This window comes from Brachypodium distachyon, chromosome 5 (assembly GCF_000005505.3).
Source record: "Brachypodium distachyon strain Bd21 chromosome 5, Brachypodium_distachyon_v3.0, whole genome shotgun sequence".
In the NCBI taxonomy this organism is placed as follows: Eukaryota; Viridiplantae; Streptophyta; class Magnoliopsida; order Poales; family Poaceae; genus Brachypodium; species Brachypodium distachyon.
In genome coordinates, this window is record NC_016135.3 from 9,017,975 (window position 1) to 9,028,118 (window position 10,144).

Genomic DNA, 10,144 nt, shown 5'->3' on the forward strand with positions numbered 1-10,144 from the left:
TTATTTGGACCAATTTGGAGTTCAAAATTAAAAGATATCAAAGAAATAAGAAAAACAGAAAAAGAAAAGGCTAAAAGAAAAAAAAAGAGAGAAAACCGGACCGGCCCGGCCAAAATGGGCCGAACCGGCCCCGTTCCGCGCGCCCGAGCCGAACCGACCGGCCCGGTCCACGCGCGCGCCCGCACCGCGCCGCTGACAGGCGGGGTCGTCTTCCTCATTAGGAAAGCCCCGCCTGCCTTTTTCGCCGCCCCGCTCCGTCTCCACCGCAATCTCCTCTTCCGTCCTTCCTTCGGAGCCCCGAGCGCGTCCATTTAAACCCCGCGACCTCCTCTCTTCTTCCCCCTTGCTTCCCCAGTCAATTACGTGCCCACGCCAAAGAAATTCTTCGCCGGAGTTCGCCCGCGCCGCCGCCTCTTTCTCTCTTGCCGACGAAGTTCCGGTGAGCCATTCTCGAAGCCGTCTCCCTCTTTCTTCTTCTCTCTCCCTCGCGGTCAAGCTGACGCGCCCTGTTTCTTGTTTCGTGCATAGTAGTGCCACCCCCGTCGCGCCCGAAGCTCGCCGGCGTCCGCCGCTCGCGACGCCGTCTCCGCGCCGTCCCAGGCACCTCCTCCGACCGGCCAGCCCGCCGCCGACCGCGTCCCTGTGCTCGCCGTGCCGCGCCGCTCCTCCCTGCGCCTCCCCGTCATGCCTGCCTCACCGGAGACCCCGCGCCATCGCCGCCCGTGCCGCGCCGCCGCCGGAGCCGCTCGCCGGAACCCTAGGTGAGCCCGACCTCCCCTCGTCCGTCCGATCTTTGATCAACGGCTCAGATTAGATCGGGTTAATTCCCTTAAGTGAACCGGTACCGTGGAATGAGAACATGACACGTGGCGTTTTAAATAAAAACGAAAAATCTAATTTTAATTCCCGGAATAATTAGAAAAGGCACTTTTGCAGAAAAGCCCCTGTAACTTCAAATGATCATATCTTTTAATCTGTTTGGCAAAATTTAATGATCCACACCTTTTTGGAATCCTTAGGAAATGTAGAATTTCAAATTTGAATTTTTGAATCACATTCAAATTACAGAATAGGGTTTAATACCGATTAAATCATAACTAATTATTTAGAAGTCCTTTTTAAATGAAACCAGTGCCCAAAAATTTGTTTTATTGTCCTCTGTCCAATGGGACAGAGAAATAAATATTTTGAATTAAATATTTGGCTGATGCCAATAAAACCTCATTTTTAGGGTTTAAACCCTAGCCTTTGCAATTTGTTTAAAACCCTAATTACATGTGCTTAATTATTAATGCCTTGGACCAGTAGATCACCCGAATAAAAATCATCCACTCATGTCACATGGTTTGATTGCATCATGGCATACATTTATTCTTTTGTTGTATGGTGTGTTTATGTATGCATTGTTTGTATTGTTTAGTTTTCTCGAAGAGCGAACCGTGCGATTGTGAAGAGTGCTTGAATACCAACTGCTATCAAGGCAAGTTCACATTGATCATTTACCTATTATTTTATTATGCACTAGATTTTATTAGTTGCATTGTTAGGATTATTATTGTATGTATGCTATGCTATGATTCTCCTAGTAGTATAAGATACCTTTGCCATGACCTCACCAACAATGGCCATCGTAGTAGTAAAATGCTATGCTATGATAATATACGAGGGTGGTATTATTATAATGTGATATTATTGAATTACAATATGGTTTTCCTAGTATATGGCAAAACAAGTAATTCAATGAACCGTCCTGGGTGGGCTGCTTTGAGGAAGTGGAGATGTATGCGACGTCAGGTCCATTTCTATGGGTCCATTTCTATGAGTCGTCTCGCCATTTCTATGGGAGCGCCTGTGTTGCAACCGAGGAATGCCACCCGGGGTAACCAGAGACTGGACTAGTTTCCTGTTTAGTAGCTTCCAGTACAACCACATGGTATTGTGGGCTCTGTCAGGATGGATGTAAGAAATATGGTCTTAGAGGGTAATTTGCCTCTTTCTAGCAATATTCTTGAAATGAATGAATGTGATGCTCCAGTGTCAAATAGAACTAGTACTTCAAAAGCATTAACGTGGAAGGTGCCAAGTATGATACCTGGTTCCTCGGTGATCTCCTCCACGTCCACGTGATTCACGTGGCCCTTCTGGAATGGGTTGGGCTTGTTCCCAGTGCCATCCTGGTTCTCCGGGCAGGTGGTGGCATGGTGTCCCAACTTGTGACAGTTGAAGCATTCCACCTTGCTCATGTCCCTATTGGCATTGTGGTTCTGACCATTGTTGTTCTGGCCATTGCCGTTGCTCCTGCCATTCCTTTTGCCATTGATGGGCCTTGGTCGAGCGAACTGATGCTGCTGATGGTGCCGGTTCACATTGCCACCCTGGTGGTGGTGTCCTTGGTTTCCCTGGCGGTGGTTGTGACCATTACCTCCACTGCGGTGGTTGCTCTGGTTCCCGTTCCTGCTCAATGAGGAACTGCCACTTCCGTCATAGGAGGTGCGCTGCTTCTGGTGCGGGCCAGTGTGAAAACCTCCTTGCTGAAGTCTCTTCTTGCGGCTCTCCATCTGAGTGAGCTTACTCTCCAAAATGATGGCCTTGTCAATCAAGGACTGGTAAGTGGGGGTGTAAGCTACAGCGAGTTGAACCGACAGCTCATTGTTCAAACCATCCAAGAACTTCTCCTTGCGCTTGGCGTCGGTGTTCACATCGTCCGGCGCGTAGCGGGATAGCTGGTTGAAAACTTCTATATACTCTGACACAGAGCGGCTTCCCTGTCGCAGTCTGTGAAATTCCTTCTTCTACAGGCTGAGCACTCCCGCAGAGATGTGGGCGGTGCGGAAGGCTTCCTGGAACATGTCCCAGGTGACATCCTCGATGGGGGTGGTGATCTAAAAGTTCTCCCACCAAGATGTTGCGGGTCCTTCTAGCAAATGAGTTGCAAACCTCACTTTTTCTTCGTCAGTGTAGTTGATGGTGACCAAATTCTTGTTGACTGAACGAAGCCAATCGTCAGCCATAATGGGCTCAGTGGAGCTGGAAAAGGTAGGCGGGCGCAAACGCAGAAATCTGGTCAGCATATCCACTTGAGGTGGGTGGTGCTGCTGGTTGTTGTGGTTCTGCTGATTGTTGTTGTTGTTGGCCATTTGCTGTGTAATCAGCTAAAAGAACTGGGTCTGGGCGGCCAATAACTGCTGCATGGTGGCAGCATTTCCCTCCGCGTCGGCATTGTTAGCCTCGGCGTTGTTGGTGGGGTTCTGGCGTCTCGGAGGCATCTGTTTAGGGTAGCATAGATGAGGAATAATAGACAAAATAGATCTAAGGATGTCGAAACCCCCAAAACAAGATATAACTCAAGCATATATCAATCATACACTCAATCAATCATAAAAGGTTTTGCAAATTGTAGCAAAAACAGACTGGTTCATGATGGGGTACTGCACATAAAGAGTACGAAAAATGCAATCGATCTACATTGCCATACACATAGGTTGTATGGTCAATGTCTAACTCGCAATACTGATAACGAAAGGAAAAGATAAAGTCTGGCAGGCATTAACAAGTCTAAGGGAGTGTGGCAGATGGTGCGGTCCCGTTCGCCTTCCTCTTGGAGCGGGTGTTGGTGGCGGGGGTGTCCATCTCGTGGACCTCCTAAGGCTCCTCCTCCTCAGTCGGTTCCTCCTCCTGAGGTACCACCTCCTGATCCTGTGGTGGAGGTGGGGCCTGGTCTGGTGCCGGTGCGGCAGTGGGGACTGGCTGCGGCGGCTTCGGCTTCCATGAAAGCCTTAAACCGCTCGCTGTAGTAGCAGGCCTGCTCTCTCGGATCTGTGCGTTCGGCTGGGGTGGTGGCCTCGAGGAACGTCTTGAACTTCTCACGGTAGAAACGAGCTTGGTCCCTCTCATACAGCAACTGATTGATGACTCCTTCCATATTGATGGCAGTTGTAACATCCCAATTTTCAAAACTCTTCATATGCATTGCATATCATAAGCATCATGTCACTCTTGCATTTAATCACTTTCAAAACCCTAAAATTTGCCCAGAAAACTCTTTTGCAAAGATGCCTTTATTTGATTTTGGACCTTGATCTTGCTTTTGAGTATTTGCATTGTAACCCATGAGGGTATTGCGATAAAAAGGGATTTGGTGCATATATAATAGAGCTATCTCATATTTTGGCGTTTGAAAGTATTTTGGAAAAAATATTTGTTTCGATAGCCTAAGGGCCCTAAAAGCCATTTTATAGGCAACTGTATTTTTAAATATTTTATTTTGAGAAAATTCTTGTTCCAAAAGTTAGATCATATGAAAATATGATTTTACAAATTTTGTTGCATTTTATTTGGAGTAATTTGGAGCTTCAAATCAATTTTGAGGTTCAAAACAGAAAATAGACAAAAGAAAAGGAAAAACCGTAGAAAACCGGTCAAACCGGACCGGACCGGACCGAACCGGACCCCCCCGCCCGAACCGCCCGGTTTCTCTCACTGACCGGTGGGACCTGCACGTCATCTTCTTCCCCAATTGCCTCCGGATTCCATGCCACGCACGACTCTGAGTCGCTCACGTTTCTGTTCCTATTTCTTCGCGCACGAACCTCAAAATCTGAAACCCCGCGCGTCATATCGAAGCCGTCGAACTCCTCTACCACTTCTCTCAAACCCCACGATCAATTTCGCACCGGTTAGATATTAATTGCTCGCCGGAGTTCGTTGCTGCCACCGCCGTTCTTCGCGTTTCTCCGCCGTTCCGGTGAGGTTCTCCCCGCGCCAACCCCCTAGCCTCTCTCCTATCCCCGTCCCGAACACCGTGACGCACTCGCTTTTGAGTTTGGCCGCCGCCGCCGCGCCCCGCCCCGTGCCGGCCATCTTCTCCGGCGCCGGCCGCCGCCCGCGCGCTCCGTGTCCGCGCCGGGCCCGCTTGCTGCGCCGCCTGAGCGCCGCCCCGCCGTCCGCCGTCGCCTGCCGCGCCCGCCGCCGCACCCGCTTGCCGCGCCGCGCCGCGCCCCGCGCAGCCCGCCGCCGCACCGCCCTGTGCCGCCGCCGGCCAGAACCCTAGGATCCGGCCACTCATGTTCTGCCATGTGGCGAGGCCTTTTTATTTTATTTTAATTCGGCCGAATTAGATAATGCGATTTTGCAGAAAAGCCCCTGTGACTTCAAAGCCTCATATCTTTGAAACCGTTTGTCCACAAATTTTGATCCACATCTTTTTGGAATCGTCACAACTTGTAGAATATTTTGGCACTGTCTAATTTCAGTTTTGAACAACTTAGTCAGAAGCAATTTACAGATTGGTTGAATAGGGTTTAAATTTCAAATGAATTGTTTCAAAATAGTTTTGAGCATGTTAACCTGCTGTAAAATTATTTAAACTTGTTCTCTGTCCATTAGGACCGGAAAAGAAATTATTTTGTGAATAATAATGGCATACAAGTTTAAATCTCGCTCTATGTTGCAAAAACCACACAAACTTTTGATTTAAACCCCATCCTTGTTCATGCATATTAATTTCCACTTTGTTGTAGCATAATCTGTTCAAATCATGTGAAAAACTTTTCAAAACAGAAACAAAACTTTTTACCTTGGAGGTAACCTTCGTGTGCATCATCATGGCATGGTTTTTGTATGGAATGTTGTGTTTATTGTGTGTGTTTCTTTTATTTTAGATTATGTGGAGTGTTTTCCTTGTTGTTGCAAAGAGCGTGAGAACTATCACAACCTTGGACAAGGCAAGTTCACTTTGATCATATCCCATTATTATTGTTGTTTTAAAATACTTACGCATTAGTGTTGTTGGTAGAGATGCATTGATAGGACTATTACTCGTACCTCTATGCTAGCTATAAATCGCAGGTAGTATAGTTTACCCTCGCCATTACCTTGCCACCAAATTGCCATCGATTTTAGTTGAATGCTAGGCTATGGTAGTATCGTGGGGGAAATAACTACATTATGATATTGTTATGCCTTTGGCTATATGAAATGTTTTTGTTAGATGTAAGGGCAAAACAAGTAATTCAATGAACCATCCTGAGTGGGCTGCTTTGAGGATTTTGAGGATTAGCGGCGTTAGGTCCATTTCTATGGGTCCCTCTGAGTCGAGTTCCTGTGGATTCAGGAATGGATCGTCCATGGACGTCTCTCCTGTGGATTCGGGGAGCGCCTACGTTGCAAATGTGGAATGCCACCTTCGGTAACCGAGACTGGACTAGTTTCCTATTTAGAAGCTTCCAGTACAACCACAATGCTATATGGGCTCTGGCGAGACAAGAGTAAGTTGTATGAACCTAGACCCGATAAATTGTACTGAGGTAGAATGTGTAGGGGGAGCGTGATTCTCTCGTGGTTTAGGGAATTACCTCTGAAAATCTCGTAATCGATGCCGTTGCTACTCTACCCTGAGGACAGCAAGGGATTAACACGTCGGTTTCTTGTGGGGAATGTGTACCTCGGCAACGGACAATTTGAGCAACTAGATGTGGAGCTGTAAGGAAAGTCTCACTCATTCCAATTTCTTAAATAAAATGAATGGTTTGAACAGGGTAGGGGCACTTGATGAATCCACTTCAATGTGCTCTAGGTTAATAGGAGCATGGGTGTGTCTACCCCGTGTCCAATAGTTAACATTATTATAACATTCCTTTGTAGTAGGGTAATTTATGTTCTGCTTCTACGCAAATAGCCTTGAACCCCACTTTGCCACATTATGCATATACTTGGTAGGCTCTGATATAACTCATAGTGAATCTTGCCAATACATTCAATGTATTGACCCTAGTGGCTGCATCGTTTAATGATGCAGGAAGCTCCGACGTCGAGTAAGATGTACGTTCTGCTTGTTTGGGTTACGGGCCTACATTACAACACGTTCTCACCGTGGTGTTGATGTGCCCTTGTATCTTTCACTTTCCGCTGCTAAACAGTTGTTTTTATTTCCAGCTAACCCGTGAGGTTATGCGAGTTGTAAGTACCTTTAAATTCTGGATGATATGTTGTAATATTGAGACCTTTGTTCTATGATATTACATCTTGAAACTGTGTGTGCTAGTGAGTCGATCTAGGGACTAGCACTAAAGCACATCTTGAAAACGGTGTTGGGCTTCCCATCTATAGAAATAAGTAGGAAGGTAAGGGAGTATCAGTGACATGATCGAATGGTCGGATGTATGAAGGAAAAATAAAATAAGGTAAAGGTAGTAAAGTGGGAATAAAGTAATAAACATTAATATTAAAGGTGGAAATGCCAATGTAAAATTGGATGCATAATATTATGTGGGTAACATGGCAACATGATTATAGTGGTGTATGGGGTAATAAAAATAAATATGCATCTGTGGTATAAAGCATAGTATATGGTGTATATGTGGAATAAAACAATAAACCTGTCATGCATATGCAAGCTATAAATGCAAAGATTGAGATGAATAGGGATAAGGAATATATATATATATATATATATAAAGATTAGATAGGGATAAGAAGTAGTCCTAAGGTTTGGTCTTTGGTCTGTCTTATCCTAATCCAAGCTAGGGTCATGTTCCTACAGGCAACACATTGCTCTGATACCATCTGAAACGATCCTCCCCCTTACTAGGGTTCGATCTCTGTGCTTACTGTGCTAGTCCCTGGATCGACTCACTAGCACACACAGTTTCATGATGAAATATACAGAATCAAAGGTCAAAAGTACTTTATTACATCGCATCATCCAGAATTTAAATAGTACTTACAACCTCGCATGACCTCTTGGGCCAGCATAAAACTTCATCATCATAAAACGATGTTTCAAAATACTACAACGGAAAAGGGTAGAACATAAGGGCCTCAACTACTCCAAGGTGAGAGCATGTTGGAATGTAAGCACATGACCCACGACATAACAACGAACCTCACTCATCGTCGGATCCACCTGCATTGTTAATTGCAGCCACTACGTGGTCAATACATTTGAATGTATTGGCAAGTTCATCAGAGTTATAAAGGACCTACCAAGTACATGCATAATTTGGCTGTGTGGAGTTTGTTTGTTTGCATAAAAGCATCATAGTTCAATCCTATCATTTTTAAACAAATACTTTTAAATTCTATTGGACACGGGGTAGAAACACCTATGCTCCTATTAACCTAGGCACATTGAGTAGAAACATCAATGCTCCTACCCGGTTCAATCCATTCGCTTTATTATGAAATTGGAATGAGTGAGACCTTCCTTACAGCCCCAATATCTAGTTGCTCATAATTATCCGTAACCGGGGACGCAGGCGCTCCCATAGAAATGGCGAGACGACTCATAGAAATGGACCCATAGAAATGGACCTGACGTCGCATACATCTCCACTTCCTCAAAGCAGCCCACCCAGGACGGTTCATTGAATTACTTGTTTTGCCATACACTAGAAAAACCATATTGTAATTCAATAGTATCACATTGTAATAATACCACCCTCGTATATTATCAGAGCAAAGCATTTTACTACTACGATGGCAATTGGTGGTGAGGACATGGCAAGGGTATCCTATACTACTAGGAGAGATCATAGCTAGCATAGATACATTAATAATCCTAACAATGCAACTAATAAAATCTAGTGCATAATAAAATAATAGGTAAATGATCAAAATGACCTTGCCTTGATAGCAGTTGGTATTCAAGCACTCTTCACAGTCACACAGTTCGCTCTCCGAGAAAACTAAACAATACAAACAATACACATATAAACATACAATACAATCTGATATGCACATGCTAACCATGGATACGACCTTTGGTGCCCTCAATTCTATAATATTTGTAATTACCTTTCCAACAAGTACTTGTTTGCTTGATTTGGACTCCGGATGCGGCCTGGGTGATTAAAACAAATTCGGGTCTCCTGGCAGCTCGGACCCGAATCGGATTCAACTTTAATTCGTGATATCTTTCTCTAGCAAGCTCCGAATCATGTGCCGTTTGATTTGTTGCAAAGTACACTTGAAATCCTTCCCTCTCAGCTGTATGAATGCTTGATTCTTGTTGACCTTCCCGTTCGCCTCCATCGTATCTCATCTTCACCTTGGACTTGAAAAGCTCGACAAGATGCCTACGTAATAAAACGAGACAAGATAGTAGTAGCTCCGCCTCTTCATAAATATGACAATGAAAACAATTACTACTTGAATTCACCTGATTATAAATCTTGTCAAATATTATAGAATTGAGGGCACCAAAGGTCGTATCCATGGTTAGCATGTCCATATCACAATCAAATGGAAAAGAGTATGCCATGATGCAATGCAAAACATGTGACATGATTGGGTTTATTTTATTCGGGTGATCTACTGGTTCAAAGCATTGATAATTAAGCACATGTAATTAGGGTTTTAAACAATTAGCAAAAGTTGGGGTTTAAACCCTAAAATGAGGTTTTATTGGCATCAGCGAAACAAATTAATTCAAAATATTTATTTCTCTGTCCTATTGGACAAAGGACAATAAAACAAATTTTTGGGCACTGTTTTCATTTGAAAAGGGCTTCTAAATAATTAGTTATGAATTAAATGGCATAAAACCCTATTCTGTAAATTGAATGTGGTTCAAATGTTCAAATTTGAAATTGGACAGTGCCAAAAGATTCTACAAGTTGAGAGCTTTCCAAAAAGGTCAGGTTTGTCAAATTTGGCCAAAGGGTTTAAAAGTTATGAGCATTTGAAGTTAAAGGGGCTTTTCTACAAAAGTGTCATTTAATTATTCCACGGAATTAAAATTAGATTTTCATTTTATAAAAATGGGTGCCATGTGTCAGCTCATGATTGGTTGGTACCGGTTCGATTAAAAATAAAAGGTGAGATCTAATCTTGACCGTTGATCAAGATGCAACGGCCGAGATGGGCTAGGGTATACCGGGCGGCGCCGGCGGTCGTCGGAGACGAGGAAGACGGCGGCGCGGGCACGGGCGGGCGGCGGCGGGGCCTCCGGGGGTCGTCGGAGCTCAGGGAGGCGACGGGCGAGGTCGGTGCGGCGAGGCGGAGTCGATGACGCGCACGGGACGGCGAGACGGGGTCGAGGGCGACGCCTAGGACGACGGCGGCCTTCGGCGGCGCGACGCGGGCTCCGGCAAGGTCGGGCGGTGCTACTCCGGCGGCTACAAGACACCATAAACAAAAATGCGCG